The sequence below is a fragment of the Rhea pennata genome, chromosome 1 (assembly GCF_028389875.1).
Source record: "Rhea pennata isolate bPtePen1 chromosome 1, bPtePen1.pri, whole genome shotgun sequence".
NCBI lineage: Eukaryota > Metazoa > Chordata > Aves > Rheiformes > Rheidae > Rhea > Rhea pennata.
Genome location: NC_084663.1, coordinates 42,294,000 through 42,321,806, shown reverse-complemented (window position 1 = coordinate 42,321,806; position 27,807 = coordinate 42,294,000). Strand labels below are relative to the sequence as shown.

The window sequence follows — 27,807 nt, the reverse complement described above, 5'->3', positions numbered from 1 at the left end:
TATTTGTTTACACAAATGAATGACATGTCCAATAGATAGACAATGAAAGGAAGAAGGATTTCCTACCCTTAAAGATATTTTTCTTCAGACATATAGTGTACACTTTGATACAAGAAAAGAAGGAAACTAACACTCGGCATGTGCTCTCAACTTCAAACAAGTGGGTAGCTGCGTGAAACAAAAGCTAAATGTGTATTTTGTCATCTGAACAGGAAAGCCAGCATCTTTTGAGTCCCAACATCTTTATTTCATAGGAACAACTCCTGAGGCCTGGGCTGTGTTTTCCAGGTTCACAGTAGGAAAGAGAGGATTTCCAGGATGCAGACCGCCTACTTAAACACCTCGGGAGGCCCAGTGTGGTCCAGCCCTGTGTGGCCTAGGAAAAAGGTGGGCTGCTGAGAAAGGTGGTCACTTTCCGATGGTGCTTGAGGTAAGCCAAAAAACAACGGCCACCTGGAAGCAGCTCTCTCCACTGACTAGGCTTCTCCCTTTGGCACCTCATTTAAGTGCCTGAAATTAAGAGGCAGGAATCCACGCTGCAGTTTTGAAAAATATCCGATAAAATAGCTGACGTTTATCTTTCTAGTACCCCTTACTGTTTCCGTACATGCGTTGGCAGTAGATACTTTTGTTGAAGTGTGGCAGAACTGTCATATCCTGAGCTAGAGGCTCAAGGGACAGCCCATGAGCTCATGCTTGCCTGCCTCCCCAGTGGAATAGGATCTTCCAGGAAACTTGAGGCAGGCATATGTCAAAGAGTGAGATGGGGAGAGAAGAAAACCAACAAAACGTTATCTGATCTTCACGGACAGGTCTTCTTCTTCTTCCACCTAGATTTGTGTTTCAGATTTTCAGACAGGTAGCAGCTCAGTCAGAGCTGTTGTGCAGAGGTGGACAAAGAAGCTCTTGGGAATCTTGGAAGTCTGTCTGCTCCAAATGTCCAGAACAACATGACGAACCATGCTGCTCTCACAGCGGGTCTGACACCTCCAAGAACCAGAGAGGAGGAAAATGTAGGGAAGATTGCTGCAGCATTTTGACAGCCCTAAGCTGTTGCACTGGCTGACTTGTGAAAACAAAGCCTTCGTGGAACTGATTTCAAGTTCAGCCCTCACCTTTAGCTTACTTCTTGGCCATCCACAGCAGGTTAATGACCTCTTCTTTTTCATCTGTAGTATCCTCTAGACTGTCTGGGTTGTGTGTGGCAGCAATGTGTCAGCCCAGGGCTGATTCACTGCACTGAAACATTCAGCCAACAAAATTAACCACAACTTGTAAGTTTTACATAGGCAAAAAAAACATCTCCTGTCTTTTGAGTTAATAAATAAACAGAAAGTCTTGGAGGGCCTACATTAGTCACCCAAGGCTTCCTTACAGTATAGAGGGAGAAAAAGATACCCTGAAAAGGTAATTCAGGTCATAGAGTTTCTTGTCCACACAAATAAGAGAGCTTAAGACAATGAAGCTCTCAATTTAGGTGCCTCATTAAGTGTCTAAAATGAGATGGGATGAATCTGGGCAAAAGTTTTCATGCCATTGCAACAACAGAATCCTGTGAGGGTTGTTGCTGGGTTTCTACTTGGAGAAAAGCTAGCTCATAATTTTCCCACGAGCCTTTGATCTCCTCCCAGTGGCTCTGCTGAGGTCACTAATGCCCAAAAGCACAAAGCATTCCCCTTTTTACCAATTTAGAAAGAGAGTGGGTGGGTAAATGAGTGTACCAAAAGGGTTTGGGGAAATCAAAGAAAGAGGGAGAATATCATTTCAAACCCCTGTCCTCAGTGAGAGATGTGCTTATACTTCCCCTTATATGTTTCAGAATTGAGTATCAGACTTTTCTGCCATTGCTCTCAAGGCTGAGTGTTTAAGTAGACATACTGTACTCCTGCTTGAGGACAGCAGCAGCACACAAAGTGCATTTTAAGAAACCATTACTTTTACTAACTGCAATTATACAAGCCTATAATGAAGACAAGAAAGGATTATTGCCCAGTTTTCCCACCTATCAAGACTCATAACAATATGTGCCATTTTATTAAAGTATAAAGCAAGTATTTTTAAGTCATTCAGAAATATCCAAGGTAGGAGTATAACTAACCACACTCCCAGCTTTCATGCACTGCATTCATAACCTGTAGCCTACCTTATGAATTCATGATAAGTGTTCTTGTCTGGGGAGGAAGGTGACTCTATGAAAACTTTAAGTATTGTCTCTAGTTCACGTTGATATATACACAGATCAGTGGAGCTTTTCATCCATATTTTCTGGGAAGAAACATTGAGTTATTCAGAGACTAAGCTGCTGTTGAGATGGAAGCTATAGGATCATGGAAATGTAGGTTGGAGGAGACTTTCAAAGGTCATCTACTCCAATCTGCTCAAAGCAGGACTGTTGCCATCCCAAGGACAGATAGTTAACAGTGGTTCTGGGTAACCTGCAGCAGTGTTACAATACTCTCCCTGTAAAGAAGTTCTTCCTAATGTCCAGCTGAACCTCTCAAAGCTGTTTGTGGAGTTCTCCTCTTGTCACACCATCAGCCACTGCTGAGAAGAATTTGGCTCTTTCATCTTTTTAATGCCCTTCAAGTAATGAAAGGCTGCTCACCTTAGATCACCCAATGGTCTCGTCTTCTGCAGACTCAGCTCCCTTAGCCTCTCCTTGCAGATCATGTGTCCTGGGCTCCCAACCATCACAACAGCCCTCTGCTGTATGTTTTTCCTGTGTATTTCTTGAAGAGGGTGTCCCAAACAGACACAGTTTCATAGGTAGAGCCTCACAAGCACTAAGCAAAGAGAGTATTAACTTCTCTCAATCTGCTAGCAATGATCCTGCCAGGATAGCCTAAGATATGGCTGGCCTTTTGCTGCAACTCCCAGTATTTTCACACAACAGGATGGTTTGTTCTTGAGCTCTCACCAACTTGCCTTTGAAATTCAGCCTTCTTCCCCTTAATGGCACTTCCCAAGGGATTCTGCCTAGCAAATCCCACAATGAGCTGAAGTCCACTGTCCTAAACTCTAGAGTCCTAACTTTTGCCACTCACCTTCTCATCTGTCCTCTGGATCCTGAACTCAATCAGCTTGTGGTCACTGTCACTGAAGCTGCCATCCATGGCCACATTCTTCCTCTAATTCTTCCCCGCCTGTGAACAATACACCAAGAAAGTATTGCCCCTGGTAAACACCTTCACAATTCGCATCAGAAAAGTGTCACTAACACATCATAGAAAATGCCAGAATTGTCTGCATTATGCCAAATTGCCCTTTTAACAGATGTCTGAATTGTTGAATCCCTCACCTGTGAGCTTGCTCCTCTGCTCTTCAGAGCTTCAGGAAGTAGAAAGGTTTCTGATCTTTCCTCCTGGGTGCTAAGACATGGAGCACTTTTTTAAACCTATCATTTTTTTAAAATGTAATCTGTGTGTTACCTAAGCAATCCTATTCTACCTTCATAACTAGAATGAATTCAGCTGTGTATCTGGCTGCTTCCTTCTTCCTTATGGTGCTGCTGAAGAAATTCCTGCTTCATCTGCAAAATTCACTAGCATGCAGTGAAGAAGAGTGGCAAAGATGAGCCATAGCACACTCAGGGGCTAAGACAATGAAGTATTTACCTATTTTTAGACCAAAGCTAAAGTACAGAGCCCTGTGAAGGTGTAACATTGAGACTTTACTGTACCTTTTTGGGTCTTGCACTTCTTGCAATCATTTCCACCTGTGCAAAGTAAACAGACAAAATAAATGAAAAAGTCAGCAAACTGAAAAAGACATTGCATTTCTTTATGCATTTTTGTATTCCTCTGATTTCAAGTATCGAGGCAGTACAAAATCAGACCTCTTATACAGTATTAAATCATACCCTTAAAGGAATGTATGTATTTTCTTGTAATACCTACAAGAAAAAATTCTCTGCTGTAAAAAGGAGTAAGAATTTACCCTCTGTTGGGAGGGAAAGCCATAATCAGTCAAGCTCTGTACAAAGATTTAAAGCAACATAATCAACCAGACACATCAGGGAGATTCCTCTGTCAGGGAGCTGAGTGTTACCAGTGCCTGAAAGTAGCAACATCCTGGCAATGTCAATGATAAGCAAAGAGTCTCGATGGTTCAGTCTTTCCTCCCCTTGTGACCTATAAAGATGCAAAATGCTTTTTTTTTTTAATAAGCTTCTCAAATAAAGATCTGGCAGCGTTTATGCTGTGCCCTATCATTCTACCCCTTCTCAAAAGAGGGGTTAGCCGGAAAAATGGCTGGAAAATAGCCCTTAGAAATAAGGGCTGTGTGTCTGCCTCTTTCTAACCAAGTGGTTACTTTTTTCAGTAAGAATATACTCTTTTCATCTTGCTTGTATCCTAGATCTCAGGCCAGGAAAATGAGACTCCTGTTACCCTTAGAAGCAGGGTCTCCCACAGCCTTAACAGCTTCTAGGATCCTCTTCAAGTCCATTAAATCCGACCGGGTGACTTTAAGAGAGCTGTGTTTGTTGGCCTCCTTCCTTATCTTCCCCACGCAGAGAATTTCTGTAATCCCTTTCAAATGGACCTCTGAGGTTTCCCCAGCTCTCCGGGCGTACAGTTATCCATTAACCCAAGCTAGCTCACCCTGTCTTTGCTGGCTGGGGTTTAAGTACCCCGTGGTTATACTTAGCAGCGGTTCCCCAGCCTCTCTCCCTAACCTGCATGTTTATTTTCCGTAAGGCTCTTACGGGTTTAACCGCCTCCCTGGAATCTGCATTTGTCTAGCGGATCTGGATTCCCTCCCACTGGCGCCCGGCAGCCTCTGACAAGGTAAGCCGTTGTTACAGGGTGTCTAGTTTCCAAGCAAAGCTGAAATCTCATCTCTTTGCGGCTCCTTTGGCTTTCGCACTGTGCTGGCCTGAGGAACGTATTGGTGTGGGTGTCTTTTGCAGTGCCTTAAGGGTGCTCAGTTTGAAGAAATCGTCGGTACCAGCTAGCTTAGTCTGCCTAAGCCAGCTGGTCATGATCTGTGCCAAGTGGCTTTTTATTAAGATTACTGCTTTTAGAAGGTTTTTTTTAAAGCACTTACCGATAATGGGGATTAGCCCTGATGCGAGCCAGACACAGGTACGGGCACATCAGCGCAATCTCAGTGCGCACCTTGTGCACCCCGCTCCTTGCGCCTTTCTCTGCTTGAAACCACAACACGATCCTCCTGGGAAAAGTGCTGATTTGGGGGGCTAGGCTGCGAATTTAGCAACAGTGCTGTTCCCCACTGGCAAGTGTGTTATGTGCAGTCCAGAGAGGCTAACAGCAGCATGAAGGCCTCAGCTCTTCCATATGCAGAGGAACAGCAGATGCTTCTAGTTCAATTCCTGAAGTAGATGCCAAGAGCTGGAACGGGAGCCTCTGTTGCTGTTGTAGCTTGTGAACGCTATGCTAGCAAGAGCATTTCTTGTTAGCATGACTGTATCTACACCACGGCTTTTGCTGGCACAGATATTTTGTGTTAAAGTACATGCCTCTGCCCCAGCCAGCACTCCTGTTCCAACCAATGTTTCTAGCGTAAGCCTTGCTGGAGCTCTCAGCAGGTTGTGGTCGTACACAACCGGCAGCGTCCATCTGCTGCTTGGTGGGAAGGGCTCTTCCTGGAGCATGATGTTCTGGCAATGGCTCCTCTGCAATGCTTAACTCAGGCATGAAAATGCTTCTGGAATTGTTTCATCTTTCAGTGTAATGAAGTTATCTCAGAGTAATGGTAGATTTACACTCATCGTATTATACTACCTTCCCCTGATTCCTGCCTCAACTGGGAAATTTTCCTGGACCTCAGAGAGAATGGAAAGTTTGGAGAGAAGTTATTTTTAAAGTGAAATCCCTCCAAAATACTTATCTTCAGCCAAACAATAGAGGTTTGGCACTATCAGTCACAGTCTAGCCAGCTTCTAGCAGCTTCTGGGCATGCTTACCAGAGTGATGCTGAGAGACAAACACTGTTGCATGCAGCTAAGGAAAATGAAATGCAGGGAAACGCTTTGCTTCTCACCTCCCACTGATCCCCCCGAATAAATTATTGCAGAAAAATAGTTAAGGTGCTTTGTGTCTTCAATACTATATTTGGCTATAATTTTTTACGCTTAGAGATTTTATAAGTGCCGCTGGGAAGAGAAGTATTATAAATTGTTACATTGCAGGAAACCTTTCTTCCCAGGGGAAAAAAAACGCTCAGCTGAGCTTAATCTGGCTGTCTCCTAGGGCTTGCCTTTACAGAAAACCCTCCTGAGATAAAACAAACATTGTAGCAAAGCAATATATGTGGTGCACTGATGGTTATGGCTGGTCAGTGTGAGCGGGACCATTGCCACCCCGGTCATTTCAAGTTCTTGGCAACAGGCTGACAAAACTATGCAGTTTACAGCTGCCGACACAAATCAGATACAACCTCCGTCTCCTCTCAGCTTTGGGTGGCTTCCCACCAGCCCGTGGCAGGAGTTGCTCTCAGAGCTGACTGACCGCCCCAAGCCGCTGCTGACGTGTGCTTTCTGGGGAGGACCTACCTCCGACCCGCAGCTCGCGGCCGAGCAGGGGTGACGCCTTCCCTTTCCAAAACATGGCCAAGCCACTGGGTTGCTCTGCTCTGCAGCCCAGCCTCCCCTTGGATGAGTTCCTCTGCCATCAACTTTTTTACCGTAGACAGTTATTTTTAAAGCACCTCTGGATCATCTCAAGAGGTTTCCCCCCTCCCCCAATTCCCAAATCAGTAATTAAAAGTCTATGTTAGTTTTGCAAAATCAAATTAGGTAAAATTCCCCAAATGGAGCCCATTTTGCCTGTGACAGTCATTGAAAACTGTATCTTTGGAAAAGCATCACATTACAACTAGTCCAAGTAGTCTATGTGAGATTCCCAATGGCTTTGATGAGAGGTGCAAGGTCCCCTTGAGGGTGCAAACATTGCTGCCCTTTTACCAGAGACATCTTGAATACCAGCGAAAGCCCCTCATATGCCTTAATTACTGCAAACATCCCTTCCCCACTTTTGCCTAGTTGTATTCTCTGCAGATATTTCTGCTTCTAAGACCATAAATATTCTTCAAAACTAGATTTCATTTTCCTCAGACACCTTGTGCTGTCTCACACTGGACACCTTGATGCACGTAGGCTGCGGTAAGCTAAACAAGGTTTAAGAGGCCGTCAAATGCACCTCCTTCTGCATGCACATGTGTACACGCACACAGGTGCTGACTGTGGTAGTAGGGTCTTTTCCTCTGCTTCTTTTAAAGGAATTGGCCCATCAGTGACCCACCTGTTGGACTAGTTAAAAAAACAAATCCCCTCACATGGACATCTCTGACTGCATCTGAAAGTGTATTCACACCTCCACATTCACTGCCTCCCATATCCTTACTTGCTGCAGAGTGCTAGAGGAAGAGTCAACCTCACCTGTGGGTAATGTATTTTAGTGTGCACAAAAAAACATATTACCATGCACAGCACTGCCTCATTTTGTGTCAGATATGGGGAAATAGTTGTGCAAACCAGTTGGGCTTATGGAAACTATCACTCGAAAACCTTGACTAACTTCATGGGAACACCAAGAGGCCCGTCACCTCTCCAAGGACTATTTTCCTATAGGGTTTCAGTCTTTTTTTTATCCCCACCCATTTTGACACCAGAGCTATTCAAAACAATCTGTGACTACTTTTTTTCCCCTTAAGATGAAGGGAGAATATTTTCCCTGTCTACAAGAATAGCTGAGCTCTGTTACTTACATATTTAAATGAAATTAATCCAGGGCAGAATGTTGGTCTGGAAAACTTCAAGATCAGAAGCTGAAGGTTTAAGCAGATAATTAGCATCTGAAAATAGAGCTATTAAACAGGAATAGGTTGAGTTTAATATTCCAGATATATATCCCAATAAGAATGAGAGGAAAAAGAACTCTCTATTCCTGATAGAATAATGATATATATCCCAATGAAGAACTCAAGGGAAAAGTACTCTCTGATGAATACTACCACGTCATTATGGATCAGAGTCTGAGGAAGGGCAGTGACTGCAATAGCTTCTGCAGTCTTTATTTGATGGATTTTAGGTACCTTTATGCCTTTTCATTGGTATCATCGAAGCACGTCTTACTCTTCAGCATCTTTAATCAGCATATCTGAAGTAGTAAGAACTATTTTTCCCTTTTACCGACAGGGAGCTCTAGGACAGGGGTGCTGAGACGAAACCCCTCAGAGGTATTCTGGTACCTAATTCAGAGGAGAGTCTAGTACTTCCATGCGTCTAAAGGTCTGGGACCAACTGACTGCAACTGCAAATTACCTTGGGTCTCCAGAGTCCTGCACCTGTGCTTTAATAACTAGACATGTTTCTCCTGCTACGGCAACTTCCCCTGAACTCAGTGTGCATTTCAGCTGAGTAAGAGAGTGGGACCGTGAGCAAATAAATATTACCCAGCCTGGAGCCCTGCAGCAAGTTCCCCATGAGCTCCCTGGGGTCAGCAGGGATCCGTGTTGGCAGTGCGGCATCCCAGCACAAATTTGACTCCAAACTGGGAAGTCTGCACTTACATTATGGTCAGACAAGCACATGGGATCCCTCCATAGCATGCTTCTGCCTCTGATGCCTTGGGCCATGACCAAAACTCCTCGCCTACTGCAGTACAAAGTCTCCTTGGCTAGGAGCTAGTCCATGGTCACGTAACCTGCCTTCACTGACTGTACCGGCTGGGTGCCTCTGTTCTTGCCTGACCACATCCTTACACTGCATCCAAAACCTAGCATTAGCTCCTCAGACCTCCTTCTTTGTCCCTGTCACCTTCAAGAACAGTGTAAAGAGCTGCACTTCACGGGGAGATAGCTCTTCTTCCCTCAGACACTTAAAATATTATGAAAGTCTTAAGTAATACAGTTTGACCCAATGGCAGCAGATTTCAAGGAAATAGCTTGGGTGTTTGGGGATGGAGCCCTTCACAAACCTTCCTGAAGCTCCAAGGATTTATTTCTGATGCTGGTTCTTGAGACTCACACCTTCAACCTTGAATGTGCAAAAATGTCTCTTTTGTTAGAGGATGTAACTGTTGCTTAGGTTCATCAGCAAAGGTAATTTTGGTCTAATTAGCCTTTTAATTTCTGTGTTATCCCTTGTAGGAATATGCCCTCAGAAATCAGTAAAATGGTCTATAATATATGCTAATCGCAATAATCTGATTTGTCTTTAATTATATATGTAATGGGGAAACTAATTGGAAAGTTAAGAGTATTCTGCAAAGGGCCAAAATATGCAAATCAGAAAAAGAACAGAATATTATCATTCAACAGCCAAGAAAAATGCTTACCAGTATATGGAAGAATATACTTCCATATATGGTTTCCTGTAGTAGGAATATTGGGTTGCTTAACATCTTTTTGAGTTCCTCATTGTAGCAAAACTTGTTCATAAATGTAATGACAAATCAGGTCTTGTCCTTACAACATCCATCTGTGATGAAATGGAGCATTTATTACTAGGACAAAATAATAGAGAAATTATTTGCAGACTAGGAGGCAAACTATAAATTAAAGTTGCAAGATATAGTAATAGGCTTCAAATGAAATTTTCCTGATTTTGACATTTCCTCGTTGAAAGAATCGTATCACTGTATCTGAAGTTTCCTCTGTGTTTGAAGAATAGTTTGGGCTGGTAGATCTTTCAGCAACTTTGCAGTGTATTTTTCCCCTTCTCAAAGATTCAATAATAATGATAGAAAAATAGCAATTAACTGGCCATTTATTATTTCTGTTCTTAAAATGAACTGTTCTTTGCAAGAACTACAGTCAAAGTCTATCCATGCTTTAAATGTTGTAGTGTAATGTGACTTTGCAGAGCAGAAAGAGAGAGAGAGAGAAAAGAGATTACAGGTATTCTACAAAAGATGTAAGAAGGAAATCGTTTAAAAATGTGTTATTACACGAAAGGACATAGAGGAGTATAAAACAAAGATGTAGCTATCAATTGTTTTTAATATAGATATTTGAAAGGATAAGGGTTTTCTGAAGTGCTTGCTTTTTGGTTATATATATAGGAGAATTCAGAGTTGGATTTGGAATTCATCCAGCCAGATTTTTGTTCGATAGAGGTTTTTGTTGTGGACTTTGGTTTGGTTGTTTATTAGACCTGAGCCAACAAAAGCAAATATATGTTTGTACTCAGCCACTCTGGTTCACAGCGCTATACCTTGCTGAAGTCTTATCCTCAGTGGCAGAGTATAGGAACACGTTGCACTGTGAACGGGGGTGGCTGATGCACATGCTCTGCTCCTCTTAGCTGCCCCAGACCGATTTGCCAGAGCTTGTCCAACAAGCCTGAGTACGTCTTCTTCACTTTGTGCCTGACCTTGAAAGCACGTCTGTAACGGCTTTTCTATTAGAAAAGAGTTAACATTTGCACCAGTTTGCAAGCATGCAGTCTTGAGCTTGGCTGGTCCCAAGGGTAAGCCACGTATCTTAGATCAAGAATCTGGAGAGCACCCACACTAGATTTTCAGCTATTTTAAGAGACCTGAGTTAAACAGCAATCGTTTAATTGAACGTACAAGCACCTAGTGAAATCTGGCACTCCTGCCTGTGCAGAAGCTTTTGGAAAGCAGAGTGACGCCCTGGCTCCTCAGCTGTAGCAGGCAAACTGGTTTCTGTAACTTAATGCAGAGGGAAAACTGATATCCACGGGAAAAGCACGCTGGCTGCACCTTGCTGTTATACCTGCTCATGGCCATGTCACGTTCCAGCAAAGTGTCAGTGCTCTTCTTGGGTACAAGCTACGTGCTTCAGTATCAGAGTTTTCTGGGAGATTTAATCACATAACAAGCAGCAGGCTCTTTCTGAGCAAAAAGACTTCAGTCTAATGATGTTCAGCCTTTCAAATTAGAGTGTGTTTAAATTACTCGAAAAAGACCCAAACACTGCAAGCTCTTCCCTGGCACCCTTGGAGTCTAGCAGACGGCTGGACACGGGAATGACCACAGCAGAGCTACGAGGCAGAGCACGTGCTAGAGCAGTGCACAAAACCTTGCCCGTATTGTTAGCAAATACAATACATAACGGAAAGAATTTCACTTGTGCATTTAAACAGAAAAGATAATGGCTGAATTTTTAATTTTTGAAACACGAAGTCTTGTACTGAAGGCCTTTCTAGATAGTCCAAGTGAGTGGCATTTATATTAGTTCTTTCTGTGGGCTTATGTCAGCAGTGGATTTAGCCTAACAAATATCACACTCTGACATTTCCTAATTTAGGCAACACAAAACACATCAACAATTACATTTTTAAATGACTTGTGTGTATGTGAGGGAAGATCCTAGCCTTTTAGCAACTGGTAGCTGAGATCCCAACACAGTTAGGACCGGGATGCTGTAACATCTGCTAATCTTCTTAAGAGAACTAACTGCACAGCAGGACATGCCTTAAAGCTTGTTCTTAATTTTTTAATATTTTTCATAAAGAGGGAATTTGGGAATTACAACACATTCATGCATTTTTGCTTTCTCTGTCAATAGGACAAAACAAGGCCAGCCACAGAGAATAAATTAAAGATGAAGCATTTGAAATATTAATTTAAAATAATATTCTATATAGATATAGCTCTGTCATGATGACAAAATATTCAAAAGACTTTCTAATTATCTGTGAATTTGAAATATTGGCTGAGTAACCACAACAAATAATGAAACAAGTAGCGGAAAATAACCTCTTTTTTTTCCAGCGAAGCATGTCATTGAACACGCTTTAAAACAACTAGAGTCTAATTCAAAAGTTGGTGTAGGTCGGTGGAAGTCTCCGCGGTGGGTTTTGAATCACGTCTCCAGCAATATCGTCCTACCGCAGCGAAGAACTCGGCCGGGGCACCGCAAGGTGTCCTGGCCAGGGGCAAGCTGCCCCGGCGGCGGCCGAGCTGCATTTCCCCCTTCTCCGACGGGCTCGTTTAGGAAGCTGTGCACACGCGCTGCCGCAGGCCTTCCTGCGGATGGTCGTTACGCAGCTCCCCGTGACACCCAACCGCTAGCACCGCCGCCGACCTTGCCTGCTTCAGGAAAACGAAGCCTTTTCGGCGGCTGCAAACCCTTTGCAACCGCAGCCGCAAACTAGAAGATAACTTCGTACTTTTTAAAGGAAAGTCAAATGAGAAAACTAATCACCCATCCCTCATCGGCTTCATTTGACTTAATCTTATGTTTTTCCACAGAAATGTCAACTGAGGGAGCCCAAATGCGGCTACACACCATGAATTACGAAAACACTCGTACAAAAGATGCAGTGCAGTGAGGAACGATAGGAGCAAATCTGGATGACATTTAACGTAACAGTTCACAGTCATCTTGTTCTTGGATTTTACTGAAAATTACCAGGCAGCGGCTGGAAAATATGTGCTGTTGGGACTCTGTTCAGAGTTGTTATCAAAGCTTCTTTGCAATTAGTGGCAAATTGTTGTTCACTCCACTGACATTCTCTGAAATAAGATCGCCCTGATTTCAGCCCGATGCTATTCACGGGCTTGTGATGCGCAACTCTACGGGAAACGCTTTTTAATAATAAATGTAATAGCAAGTATTCGCATGGCAACCAGCAGCAATAAAAAGTTACTGCTGGTCAGCATGTTCAGTTAATCTTTGCAGCTCCCAGAGAGGTGGCCGTGCAAGGCGGTTTTTGTTGCTAACCTGCCGCGGGTGAGTCACGCCGTGCCCGGCCGCGGCTCAGCCCGGCCGAGGAGGAGAAGCCAGGCAGGTCTGTGGCCCGGGCGCTCTGCACCCTGCCGGTGGCCTCTCTCGCCAGCGGCCTGTCCCGCACCCCCATTGCTCCGTTCCCTCCCGGGGGACACCGCAAAGCTGCCGCGGCACCACAGAAAACTGGAATTAACTGTTCTTCCATGCAAAAAGCTTTAGTGCAGCAAAATGTGTACCAGTCGCAAGCGCGGTGCTGGTGTGGCCTGAGGCGTACATTAATAGAAATGTAGACTATTATTGTTAGATAAAGCCTTGAGAAAAAGATGGCATTAGAAATATTACAAGTAGTGTGGTCCCCGACCATGAGGGACGTAACTGGAGTGACTTTGTTCCCAGTAACGTAAGTGTTAGCAGCATGGACCACGGGGAAGCTTTGTCAATCTAAACATTGTCAAGCAATCCATGCAGCAAAAAAAAAAGCCCTGACTCTTCCTACAGCTATAGTGAAAGCATGTAATGTTTGTGAAGGCAAAGATGTTACTAATAGCTCCTTTGACGTGATGGGGTGCATACTGGTTTTTCTCCTCCTCTTCCAAACAACAAAGAACACTACTGATTTGATTAAAGCTCAACCTTCAGACATTGAAAATGCAGCACAGAAATCTTGATTAGCGATCACTGCTACCCAAAGTTAATGATTGTTAATGATTTATTAACAGTTGCTGCTAACTCAAATGAGCTTCTGCAGCAAATGGATGAAATTATATAGGAAATTACTGTGCCATGGTACACTAGATAAATGATTCCCCTAGCGTGTATTTATAGAAGCAAATTGCACAAAGAAAGCAGCAGAACAATTACCGAAACTAATCGCTCTTGAAACTTGGGATCTTGTTTACCTTTTATTTGAGTCTGCAAAATGGACAGATAATATCCAAGAAGAGCACTATTACAGTCGATGGCAAGACTCAGCATCTGGTACCAGTACACTAGCTTTATGACTACAACATACACTTTTCCTGCTCCCTGACAACCTTCTAATCTTAAAGGAAAATATACAAAATTGTGGACAGACTGTATTTTTTCAGTGATCGGTATCAGGGATTGGAATTAAAACCTTTTTCCTCTTTTAGGGCCTTATTCAGCAGAGAAATGCGGACAGGCAACTGTGCGTGCACGTGTGTGACCACCAGCTTCAAAGAGGCAATATGGATCTATCCACATTCATCCTGCTGTAGGATCAGTTCTTGGTCATTTATTTTATTTAGCTGTTCTTGCAAAAAAACTGAGGCTTGGCTGCTTTATATTATGTTTAAAAGAATGTGAGGGATAAGGAGGAAAAATGATGCAATCATCAGAAAATTATACGAAACAGCAATAAAATTTTACTAGTCTAATGAAAAGGAGAGATGGAATACAAACCTACAACAAACATTTTTATCACATGGCTATATTTTGTTTAATAAGAGAAGTTATTCTTAAGTGAATGAATGATTCAAATGGAAAAATATGTTCTAAATGTTCATCATCTCTGTAGGAGAGTGTTGTTTCAACATGCACATTGTGGTTTGAGAGAGAACAGTTTGGCTTTGTAACGAAGATACGAGCTTTAGTGGTAAGAAAAGGCTGCATTACTTTAAAAATCAGTCAAGGCTCCAGAAATAAAACTTTATTTAATGGAAAAATATCACATAATTATTCCCAAACTATTATTACAGCTAGGACTTGTCATGTGGAGAAATCCACAGTCAGTTATCCACGCTACTGAATTATTTGATAGTCTCCTTGAAAGACACCATCTCATTCACATTATAACATTATAGTAGCACAGTTACAGTTAGATAGTCAGCAAAACTATCTTCTCTTTCACAATAAATGAGGATCATAACACTGCAGTGAGGAAAAAATGTCCACATCCTAAAACTTTCAGCTGCATTTCTGAGCTATAAGCCCCTTACCTACAGCTTTCTTTCCCTTCCTTCCTGGAGCATTAATTTATTCAACACAGAAATCTCCTTCCAACTGAGCCTCTGATTCAAGTTTCCAAAGCCAAAAACTTGTTTCACAGATGGAAAGGGAAGCCCAAGTTGGTTGCCACATCCAAGCCCAGTCCTCACGATGAATTGCATCGACGGGGATGGTTGGGCCCATTTTTATTCACAACAAGACGTTGGTACGCAGCCCTTGGGGATGGTACGTGAGCTCCTGGGCATATATCGGTTTGCTAACGTGAGATAGCCCCCAACACTTTGTGCCGCAGTCACCTGCTTCAGCAGGTAGCTGGGATACAAGTGGGATCCAGCTTGTCCAAAACTCAGAACAGAGCCTGTGAGAGTACTGAATGTACTGAATTCAAGTAAATGTATTGTATCTTTTTTTGATAATCTCAGAGGAAACCTGTTCAAGAATGACATTTATGACTTTGAGTGTTTATTTGTTTAAAACATTGCGAATGAAGTGATCTGCCATGTCAGAAATATAGCTATTGCCTGTGCACCATAATTGGGCCTCTCTGAATGCCCATTCCTAGGTGTGCTACTGTCTGGAAACAAAGAAATTTTCAGCATTTGCAAGTTAAGCTAATTATAAGTACTTAGAGAAGTGGATAGGTGCACCTGAAACAAATTAATTGAGCCAAAACAAGATAAAAAATAGAGAACAATTCTGTTACACTGAAAAACAGCCATTACCACATCCATCATTCCTTCGTTTCAGGTCTGCCAGAGCCGAGAACAAGAGAAAATAACTTGTTTAATTCATTAGGAAACAAAGCAAAGACAAGGAAGCATCATTTCTGCTCTTTGATCCTAACATCCTGAGAGGCAATGTTTGTATCTAGTGCAAAGATGAAAGTTTCCATATGCCTCTCATCCAATCTGAAAAATGTAGTACGTTTCAGTCCCCCGCACTAGGAAATCTTCAAGTAGGAGAATGCATCTATTTATAGGCACTGTAAGACAGTAGCTATATTATTTCAATGTTACATTCCTGTTAGAGAGTATAAAGAACGCACACTTGCAGTTTGCCATGGCTTTTGCTCCATCCGTAGCTTTGTTCAATCATCATTGGCCACGCCACAGAAACACACAGGCAGCCAAGAAGGCAAGTCATTTAATTTGTCTTTTTTTTTTTTTAAAGGTCATATTCAGGAAAATCATATGAAGCTAAAGAACTCTAGCAAAACACTAGGAATCACATTAAAAGGAGAAAAAGGAACCTTTAAGTAATATTTATATTAGTAACTTGTACCAGTTTCAGCAATCCTGATATGGACTAAAGTAAAATCTCAGCAGCCAACTCTAATAAATGCTGTGTATGATTTGGAAAGATCAATATTTTGACACCTTTCGTTTGGTTAAACCTCAAATTAAGACCCAAATCCCAGCCTTTACTGAATGTTCCCATGAATTACTGCAAGCTCTCCAGGGAACACTGGTTGCCCTCTGCTCCCGTTAATTCAAAGCTCCCTTTATGACAGGAGTTTGTATAGATCTATTTAAGATTATGGAAACGCAGGTTGCAGTTTCCTCTTGGGTATCTCTCTAGGCCCGAGGAAATTCAAATCAGACAGAAAACTCTACACCCACAGGAAAAATCCCAGTTCTGTAAAAGTGGAGGCTTCTTACAACTCTCCAGCTGCGGGAATGGCTGCACCGACTTCGTCATGTAACTGGAATGCACCAACTGGGCACTGTCCATAATGATGAAGTTCAAGGAAATGGCCTTAATTGGGATGAAGTTCAAGGAAATGGCCTTAATTGGACTTGTTTCTTTGAAAATGACCCAAAATTAAGTAAAACTGATGAACCTGCAATGAACATGGAAATAAGCCACTCCAGCCACTGAGCCAATAAACAAGCAAATAAATGAGCTGGTCAAACCACTGAATCAAAAAGGAGCTGAACCTTTTAACCTCCCGTGTATTCACAATGCTCTTCTCAGCCAAATCCAGTAGCAGCCATGGGGCACGGGAACTGTCTTCCTGCCCAACTCCTCACCCCTTTTTGCCCTTCAAATTGCTTTTAAAAGCACATTCTTTTTTAAAACATTATAGCTCCTTTCTCTGACCCATGGGGCATTAAATACTGATGCTCTCATTCTGTACATACCTCGCTTGACACAGACAAGATGATGGCAGCAGCCCCTTCGAGTAAATATAAGGCAAGGACTTCAGAATTTGGCCAGGAATATCCACTTCAGCTCCCTCAGCGTGGGGTCAGAAGGAGGCCCAGGTGCTGGTGCCCTTGCCCTAGGCAACAGCTGGATTAAAACTGACCTTGCTGAAGTGTAATTTCATCCACAGCAGAAATTCAGAGCTTGCTCTCGTCCCCCTAAAACTCACTGAAACGTTCACTATCAGAACACGTGCAGTACGTGGACATGGTGACAGCCACTTGCTACTCTGCTCTGGGCTGCAGTGGCATCCTCCTGCTACTGGAGTGACATTTGCAAACGAATGCTGTCAAACTGTCATAAATATCTTCAGCATCAGGTCCCTGTGTTCAGGCTCTAATGCAAGCATGAATGGTCCTCAGTGAGGCTCCTCTGAGACTTAAAGTAAAGTTGTGGGTTTGTGTTCGCTCTGTTGTGCTCTTTGCAGCATAACTCAGCACTCAAGACGAACAGGAAAACTTGTCCTGGAAAACTGGGTTCCTGGAGATGTTTTCATTGATTGCTGCTTTAAAAAATGCTTTGAGAAAATACAACAGCGATTCAGTTCAAAAGGCTGAGGACTGCAAGATATTTATGACCCTAAAAGCATGTAAATGCTCTATGTCTATTACCTCTGCTAGACTGTCTAGAAACTGTGCACTAAGAGAAATATATAGAAAGGGAGCACAGTGTAATTTCTGTGCTATAGATCCAAAATGGTGCCACGTCTTCCCTGGAGAAGCAAAGCCTGAAATCCTCTCTCTGCTCCAGGACCCAAACTACCACGTCACTGTACGAGCCTGCTTGTCACGGTGACACCAATGCCCGAGCAGAGAGAGCAAAACCAGGTCCTGAGCCCACCGCCTCGTTCTGCAAAGCTACGTGGTACCTTCATTACGTAGGGAGCCTATTTAAGTTGATGAGACTTGAGGCATTTGCTTAAGTGTGCATTTTGCCAGGGACCTTGCTTCAGCCGTAACTGAGCAAGAATATTCTTGGGAATGCTCTTGGGAAAGAGTGCTGGGGATGAGGAACAGTGCACAGGATAAAATCCCCTGTGGGGCAGAGTCATCCCACAGCAACACCAGATCTGCTCTGTTTCACTGCCGTGGCTGGGCAGCCCCCTTGGCAGCGGGCAGCTCCCGGCCCGGTGAGGAGGGCAGGCCTCCGGGGACGCCGGCTGGTGTCCTCCCTGCATGAAAAGTGACCCGAATCTGAGTCTCCCACACCCCTGCCAGCTGCTCGAGTTGCAAGGCTGTAGCACACAACAGCACTGGGAGCTGCCCGCCGGGAAGCGTCAGCGAAGGCATTTCTCTGCGAACAGGCCTGCCTGTGTGCTCAGCGGGGAAATGCATGCAGGGCAGCAGTGCTTCGCGAGGGACCCCCCTTGGCCTCGGGCACCATCCAGGCCCCCAGCTGGCCCACGCCAGGGCTGGGGAATGGGCAGCTCCAGTAAGGGGGGACGTTAAACCCACGAACTGAGGAAGCTTTGCAGGCAGGTACAATCTCAGGACTGAGCTTCTCCTCTAACCAGCCAAGTTCTTTAGTTCTTTATTGGATTTGGCTCCAGGTTTTATACTTACAGACTCCACAATGGGTAAAGCCTACACGCTGGGGGGGGCGGGGGGGGAGATCAAATCACTCTAAGTGCTATGACATTGCATGAAAATCATATTTGATATCTGGTGAACATCAGCAACAGTGACAGCCGCTGGTCTTGGAAGAAATCATGAATGCTGACGCTGCAACGTGCAAGTACAATATTGCACATTATCTGCAAGTGCCTCCCTCCCACCCACCCAAAATTAAGCCTTCTGGGAAGGCATCCAAGAAAGAGTACACCTAATACCCAGGCCTCTGGTCTCCTGTGGCAAATCCCTATAGTATGTAGCAGATTTAAGAGCAACAGAAAACCTAAAGCAAAACAAAGAAAACCATTTTTAAGAGCTACACTGAGTGCCAGAAAGCTAAATGAAGACTTTATCTACTCCCAAAATAACAAATTGGTCCAGTGCCATGAGTAGTCTAGCAGTTCTGGAAAGCTATCAGTTAATGCCAATAATAATAGACACCTTCAATGTCTTCTTTACAGAAATTTATCATATATGACTAATTCAGACAAAGAGAAGTAAATCAAATGTCTGTGGCTCATCTATACATGAAATTATTTATAACTCACTGAAATTCTTATAGTAGAGTAATATACTACATAATTTTCTTTCATATTTATTTACTTTTCTGATATTTCTTCCCTGCAGTATAACTGAACTATAGAGAAAAGAATTGAACTATAAAACACTATATAAATTCAATTGTAAAGGTGCTGCTAAGGCAAACGAAAATAATACAGAAACTTCGTATGAGTTATTTGAAAAGGTCAGGGCAATGGATGTGTGCTCTCAAAAGAAGTATTCAGAGCTGTGGAAATAATGAAAAGACGTGCTGCCAGATGAATTGAGTGAGTGCCTACTGCAAAAGTAAAAGGACATGAACTAAAGTAGAGAATAACTCAAGCATAGAATTTTGTTATATACAAAATATATCGGCGCATTGCTAAAAGAATGATACAAGAATGATAAAAGCAGATACAATAATTTAAAAAATGCAAATGGGCACGTGGAGGAAAAAAGTGACCTCAATAGGAGGTTTGAGTTTAGCACTCACATGACCAGGCTTTTCCCGACTGCCTGTGATCTGCGTCTTGGCTTCTAACACCGGGCTTCAAACTCTACAGGCACCTCTCTAACATAGTTGGTAGTTCACACGCCACCACAGAATAAAACTGTGCTGTTCTCTAGCCCCTGAGAAAATAGGACATTCCTCTATACATATGTATACGCATATATGCATCTGCATGAGTGTGCATGTGTGCACTTTGTACTGACTCGTGACCTGCTCTCAAACAAGGAGTAGTAAAGCAAGCCCAGCTAAGGCTTTAGAGTGGGGACAGTAAAAGGACTTCCAGGCAAAGGGGAAAATAAAAGGCAGCATGACATGTCCTGCATTTTTCCATAAGGCAAGAGCACCAGGACCTAAAAGACAATGAGAGCAAAATGAGTAACAGGAAGTGTTTTTATAAGCAAGCAAGTGACCCCTAGAAACTACTTCCATACACATTACTGAGATAATTAGTTTAAAAAACATCAGGAAGGGATTACATTTATACAGATATGAACACCATATGAAGTTACAGTAGCTAAAATAAACAACTCCAAGGAGCATTGACTGGCCTCCTGCAAGAAGGGTTTTGTTTTGTTGTACAGTCATGAGTAACAAGAGTGGGGGTGAAACTGTAACCATCCCTACCCGCTGGACTAAACAACCCACAGCTTCCCTGATAAGAAAAGCTCTGTTCAAACAGCAGGGCCCCCAGAATGTCCTCAAACTTCCCCCCCCCCCCCCCCCCGCCCGCCCCAAACCTCCACACGCTCTTGTGGGGTCTCCAAGCTCATAGGAAGGTTGTGGTGACAGCCCCGCCGAGGCGGCTCAGAGGCTGCTTGAGTGTGTACAATCCTGCTACTGAGCTGGGAGCATGACGTGGGCGACCGCGCTGGAAAATGTCTGGCTGAGTGCCCCGAGCAACGGAGGAAACTGGTAGACATCTCTGAGACCTAGACACCTCAGTGTCTTGGTGCCCCATTGTTAATGGGACAGAGATGTCTAACCTGTGCTACCGAAAACTAGTGAGATGTTTAGCCCTTCCATCTGTTAGCTCTTAAAATGAGACCTTTGCTCCCGAATCATTTAAGTGGTTTGTAAAATATTTTCCTGAAATACTAAATGGGTAAGAGCGACCTGAATGTCCTGAGAGAAGAAGAAATCAGTGCATGAGACATCTTTTACTGTGTGCAGGGAATTTGTCAAGCCTTCTCTGAATACAAAACAGCCACAGGCCAATGGTAACCACCAGTACTCATTATCCTGAATGTGTAATTAGCAGTAAATATGTTGCCCAGTGGTTAAATCCTCCTTTCTGAGTTGACTTTTCCTCTGTTTTTGGTACCAGCTTCCAAACACACTGCAGACCATGGACTCTTCCCATTGCCTTCTCTCAATTGTACAGTAGACCATAGACAACACCATCAAACAGTAAATATTGTTGTACTAACCTGCAGAGTTGCTTCATTTCACCTTCTGTCTTTTTCAATAAAATAATAGTTTGTATTATGTTTTGCATAATGTAGTTTTAATGACCACATTTTAGAAGAGCTACCCCCTTTTGATTTCTGTTAACATTTTTGCCAGGAACATAATACTGAATTGAAAACAATATTTAGCTGCATGACAACAATTACATGCAAATAATTAAAAAAAAGTTTTAATTGTGAATTTCAGGACCATGCAATTATTTGTAAGATGTTAAAAGAAGAATGTGCGCAATGCCAAAGTGTCTTTAAAAGGTCTAATTCCTACCAAATAACCACAAATTGGGAACAAAGCTCCTTTATTTCTGACCTTCAGCTAAACAAAGAGGTTAGATTTCAAGAAGCGAAATTATTACGTAGGATTTTTAATACTGCGGCACCTCACATGCTGAATTTAATCTGAGTTCATTGCATTTTTGTTCCATTGCTGTTTCTGTGAGGGTTGGCCTGAGCTGTGCTGAGACTTCTGTTTGAAATACTGATGTTGGGACCAACTGAAGAAGCAAGGCTGAAAGAGTGCATCATACAGAGGCAGAATCATACAGAGGCAGGACCAGCACCATAATAATAGCCCCTAGCATTTCCTTTCCTAGCATTTTCTAGACTAATATATTGACTTTTAATTAGTGCCAGGACTGTAGTCAGCTGTAATCATGGTGTGGTACTAACTAATTAAATCTCATCACCCCAGCTCAGCCACCCCAGTGCTGGTTATTATTATTCTCACTGTACAGAAGGGGCAAGGACTACCAAAGGAGTGAAAGACTATCCACATCTTGCTAAAATCAGCGAGTCTCTTTTAGGTGTTTTTAGTGGGTTCCTGATCTGGCTTTTTAGCCTTGCTTTGATTAGAGACTTGCCTATTCGCACCAGGGCTTTGCAGCCCAGCAGCGCTGCTGGAGTCCTACAAGCAAAACTGCCAGAGGACACTGCTCCTCTAGCATAACTTCAGCTAGCTCCTGAGAAAAAGAAACCACAGTGATAAACAGCCCTTTTCTTGCTATTCCTCCCACTCCCGGCCAACACAGCCATGTCACCACAACTGTTGTATGTGCACAAAGCGTGGGGTTAAACTGCACTGGAGAATGGGCTAATTGATGTTTTTTCAATTGGAAGTGGAACATTTTAGGTGATTTATACCGCCCTGAAGGCATGTACATGCCCTGCGCTCAAATGTGTAGAATAAATAATAAAGAATAAATAATAATGAGTGTAACTAGAGATCAAAAAAGACCCAGACTTCGCTATGGAAATATATACATAATTGACTATACATATTTCTGACTTGAAATTCAGTCTCTGAAAAAAATTATATACAAACTATTTTGGGTTAGGGGAAATAACCTTTGCAGTAGTGAGGAAACAATACCATTAACTAATAAAATTTCAATTCATGAATGGTTTATTAAAGCATCTGAACACTAAAAATAGAATCTTTTTGAACTGCTACAGGAAAATACATCTTTGGACAGAATAGCATGAACAGTGACAGTACTTGCAGGGAATATTGAGAATAAATGTCTTCATCTAGTAGCCAGTTTGGAGTTAATAAGCATCCTATTTTTAAAAGAATTTTTTTCAACATCACACTAAAACCTGTCTCATGGCCATCTCCCTTGTTCAATTTTCATATCTCAAACTATTAAATGTTGGTTCTTTGTCTCCATCCAGAAGACCTTATCCATTGGGACCCTGCATATTATCTTCCTAATTATCTCCCAGTTTCCATTATTTCCACTCATCTTTTTCCCATTCAGACGTTCACCCTTTTTGCTCTCTTTTCTCACTCCTGGCTTCACCCTTGCTGTTCTGCCTGTCATGCTCTCCCAATGCACCCAGTTTGGGGTGCCTGCAAAGCAGGTTGCGAAACAACCTCCAGAAACTTCCTTTTAAACTCGTGTTTAATTCCTACCTTCCAGAAAGTAAATCTCAGTCACCTCCTCTACAACTCCTGTTCATATGGCTTCTCTTATTTTAAGTTTTGGATTAATTGGAATGTCTTTCTGTGCTGCTCAAATGCTGTCTCTTTACAATGCAATGTTTCTTTTAATTTATTGTGTAGAAGAACCTTGGGGCCCAAGCAAGGCCAGAAAAGATCTTGTGGTAGACACTGATATCAGTTTGTTCAGTTTTAAAGTTTGTCAAGTTATCTCATCTGTGCTAGAAAAGAAATCAGAATAGCATTTACCACTGCCCAACATTCAGAAAGATGAACTGACTTTCAACACAAAGTAGAACACACAACAGCCTTGTTTCATTGTCTTGCTCAAAGAAGTGTAAAAAGCAAACTGACAGCACAACAAGGAGAAAAGAATAATTGATTTTAAACATATTCCAAAGATGATTATTTGTAATCCAGTCAAGGAAAACATTGCAGATTGTTTGGGCTTTTTTCTAACCATGAGATTTCATTTTAATTAAAGCTGGATCTTCCTGTCCAAGTGACAAAGCATCTGTAAGAATCCTTCTAATTCTTTCATCTCTTTTCTACACCAATATTTTTCAGTAAAAGAGATTTGTATTATACAGGCTCTGCTCTGTCTTAGAAAAACTGTTTGTGCACTGTTACAGAATGTGTATTATGTAACCATGGCCATTATAATTTGAACTCAGCATTAAAGATAATTAATAAGCCAAGTGTTGAAAGCTGACCATCAGCACTATAGAGAGAGCCTCTGACACCCTGCAACTTCCCTGTGCTTTTTTATTTGTGCCAAGAAAAAAAGGCTACTGCCAAGACTGTGTGATGTGCAGCAGCCAGTCAACATAATCTTTCTAAGCACAACTTGTTTTCGCTCACTATTTGGAGAAGAATGTCATAAATTCATATCGAAAGAAATCACAGAAAAGAGGAGTGCCTTTGCATGATTTGTCACTTACGCTGTAGTTACACGATCAGCCAATGCCAGCACCGCCACCATAAGTTATTCTTGCACAGCCAGTTTTGATCGTGGTCCGTTCTGCACCCTTGCTGAGCAAGATGGATAGCGCATGGACAGGGAAAAGAGCAGGAAGATGCAGCAGGTCTGCAAGGCGAGGAGAGCCAGGCAGGCAAGGGAGGCCCAGGGGGGGTGGCTCAAAGCTCGTGGTGGAAGGGCAGCAGTTTCTGCTGGGCCACCCATACCAGGTGCTCACTTTGACATGCTTTCCCTGCTGAAACCTCTGTCTATAATCAGTGTTTCGATGGTACAGCTATCATCTATTTTTACTGATTCAAAATTATCTAGTGATAGTGGTAACAAAAATACTCCAAGCAGTGCTGATAGCTGCCTTTATTAATAATCAGCATTAGCTGTTATAATTCATGAGGTATTCTTTCCTCTTCATGAAGCACTGAGGTACCTAAAGCACATGGTAAAATCTAGATGTGAGATGTCACTGTTTTATGCCAAAGCTCCTGCTGTCAATCCTGCACATGGTGACGCCCATGGATGTGTTCCCCTCCAGAGCGAGCGGACGCTACCGGCCTTGGCAGCAGGGACTAACACTGCCTTAGCCGTAGCCGGTGCCCACTGAAGAGTCACCATAGGAGGTAGTGCTGGCACTGGCAGGAAAGATGGGCTGTTCAGAGGAGGTCAGAAATACAACTGCTGCACACAAGATGGTGGCTCTGTAGATGGAGCTTTTAGCCACACATCTCCTGTTTTCCAGCAGGCAGGGCCCTCTTCACTCCTGGGGGAAAGTCTGCTAGGGAGGTTTAAAGGTTTCCACAGTTTTATGACAGAGGAAACAAAGGTGGGCTGTAGATTACGGCTGGCTCTTCCAGCTGCTGCCACGCTCAACATTGGTTAGCAGCAACACTAACACCCAGTCCCAGTGCCACCTCTCCTATTTTGCTAGGTTGTTAAAGAAGCATAATCCCACATAGAGTAGTTCTCAGGCTTTTTTTCCACCAGCATATTGCACAAAGGCTGCTCCTGCTAGAGAAGAGAGATTTGTGTAGCATGCTTTTGTGCTCCACAGTGACATATGTTTGTCATTCGGACATTACAGTCAGTTGCAAACTAGGCGTCTGATGATCATTTTTTGTCCAGATGAGAACAGGAACAATATGCAATCCCACAGAGCCCCTCTGCAGACAGTCGGTGTAATTAGAACACTCCTGGTTCCGAGGAGACATGCTAGAAGTTACAGACCAACCACATTCAATAGTTTATTCCCCTGAGGGCTAGGCAGGTTTCCTGCCAAAATTTCTGCTCCTCCCTTTCCCCAGCTCTGAGTTTCCAAGCCTGGGAAAGGTGAGGCATCGGTGCATCTTAGCATGCTGTGCTGCCAGGAGGAGGGATACCAAAGATCTATTTTGTAGCAACCCGGCATCCACAGAGACAGCCTGCTTTCCAGCCGGCATCGGCACATTGCTGACTTCACACACTGACCACCCTCTAGCTGTTTTTGTGGAGTCCAAAACGCTTCTCCTTTGATGTAAAGACACAGCAGACTCCACAAAGAGGACTTGAAGATGAGCCACCCCCTTCTTTCTCACTGAAGCTAGCAATGAGTCTGGCCTCAGACTGCTAGTGGATATGGCAAAGGCTGGGCGCAGGTGATGTAATCCAGCCCAAGGCAGTGCTCCTTGGCAAGCAGACGGGGAACTGGGTGAGCATCATCCCCCCCCCCCAGCACTATTCTCCTTTATGCTTCCCCTCCTTATCAAGACAAGAAGCTACATGCAGTGATGCCAGAGTGCTGGAGAAGGAGAGCTTAGGGTCCAAACTAATACTAATCACATGGCTTCTTTTCTCTGCCTAACCACTTGCTTCACGTTATGGATTTAGCACTGCTACCCTCTGCTACCTTCCCAGTAAATCGCTTAGCAGTCCAATGGAGCTGGGGAACGTTCCGAAAACAGCAAAGTCAGATCGTTTCACCTTGCTCTCCCCTCTGTGCCTGCTATCTAATATTAAACACATTTCCCTGCCGTCCTCCAAATCAGTACCTGTATTATTGGAACAAGCTGTGCGGGTCCTCAGATTTTGTCCCACACTAATGAAATTCTGTCAGTCAGCGACAGAGCTTGTACATCTTTGAGATTACTTAAGCTCTTGCCTGCAGGTTTTTCCACGGCACAATGCAAGGGATAAACTGGCCTTGTGAGCGTACTGTGAATAAATCAAGCTTTATTAAAGAAATCAATACTTCCAACCTAAATTATGTCTCCTGACAGGAAGGTGACATCATTACTAGTACAGGTATTAGTATTCTGCTGAGTTAGCACCTGAAATGGAGTTCGTGTTTTGCTAGGCTTTTCAGAAATCTCCATTCAAAACCTCACAACTTCAGTATAATAGCTTCAATATTTTGCTGGGCTTTTACAGCAATGTCACCTGATAGCATCATGCACCAACAGTCTACGTTATGTGTTACTTCGCTAAATGTATTTAGGATCATATACAAAGCATGTGTTTCTTTCATCTTTGTTGGCTTTAATGAACCTACAAAAATCTCACATCAGGCTTCAACATTGTGTGTAAGACCGAGAATGAATGTGAGCTCTCTGCCACTCTGAGCAATGTTTTGTGAAGGCTTCCCTAGAGAAAGTGTTTCACCCCACTCATGTTTTCCTATTGAGGAGCTCTACAACTCACCAGGATTTACTGTCTCCTGCATCCTGGAGAACTTTAATTGAAGTTCTTTTTTTTTTTTTTTTTTTTTTTTTTTAAAAAAAAAAAGTCCATTTCTAAGTGGACTTAGAAGTAGAGAGTAGAGAAGCTATTCTATTTGCAGGCATATTTCAAGGTTAAAAAAATGCTGTTGTCGGTTGGTACACATGTGTGGATCCTTGTGTGAGTAAAGATCCCTATAATCTCCCTGGGGGACCACAGGTACCCCAGATCCACCAGGCCAAATGCTTTGCTGAGCTGGACAGGGGTTAAGAGCCTGTGGTGAAGCACACAAGATTATGCGGAGATTTCTCACGGGCCCTAAGGCCTCTCTGGTCAGCCTCCTTAAACTCCCACTAGCTCCCATCTTTTCTACAGTGGGCAGCTCCACAGTTGACTCACTTTCTGCTCTGCAGCGCAGAGCCCTTAAAACCAAATCTCTGGAGAGGGACTGACAAAGACTCTGCCCCCTGGGCCCTACCCCAGATCTCAGCAGCACCCAGCTGGGAAGGCACTTATATGTGTCTGTCTCACGAATAGCTTGTTGTTTGGACCATTTGCCTTGGCCACACGATCTGATTTCAGATCCTTGGGCTGCATCAGGGATTTGCACTGCAGCCTCCCACGTTGTAGCAGACAGCCCTGACCACAAGGCTGTTGGAGACAGCAGACGGCTCTCTCAGCTGCTCCTCATAGTGCTATTTTACAGCAATAAATCATCTAACTTCAAAGCAAGTGCAGGAGGGGAAAAGACAGTGACCAGAACATTTGTAGGCCCTGTGGCAGAGCTGTGCTCAGTGCCCTTCACTGAGTGACCGAACAGTCGAGAAGGGGAAATGTGCTCCCATCAGGCAGGATCTTAGCAGCCCCTGCCTCTGCAGGACAGGTGCTACAGCACTGACGACTCATTTTATTTAGACAAGGAAGTTAGTGAGATATGTATGTCCTTCTAGCATAGGGCATATAAGGGTAATACCAAGTATGAATTAATTTTTTCACTAGCTGAGGTTGCATAGAGCTAACTTTAAAATCCATTTGCTTAAAGGCAAGTTTTGGGATTAGTCAGTGAGAAATTAATCAAGATAGCATTAAAAATCAAAACATTGAGAGGAATCTGACCGCTAGGGCTAGCTCTGATGCTAGCTTTGAAACAACCTTTCCCAATTGGAAAACTACCTAAATGATGCTCCATCAAAAGTGTAATGAAGGAAACTCTATCATAGCATCACTATTTTGTACAAAAACTATGT

The 27,807-nt window shown here is 43.1% G+C and overlaps 1 long non-coding RNA gene across 1 annotated transcript; it reads left to right on the top strand.

Annotated features, from left to right (window-relative positions):
- Positions 1-4,554: 4,554 nt before the first annotated feature.
- LOC134136226 (uncharacterized) lies at positions 4,555-14,345 on the top strand. The gene is made up of 3 exons (XR_009957460.1): positions 4,555-4,787; positions 7,240-7,405; positions 13,794-14,345. It is a non-coding gene; the product is annotated as an uncharacterized LOC134136226 (long non-coding RNA).
- Positions 14,346-27,807: the final 13,462 nt, after the last annotated feature.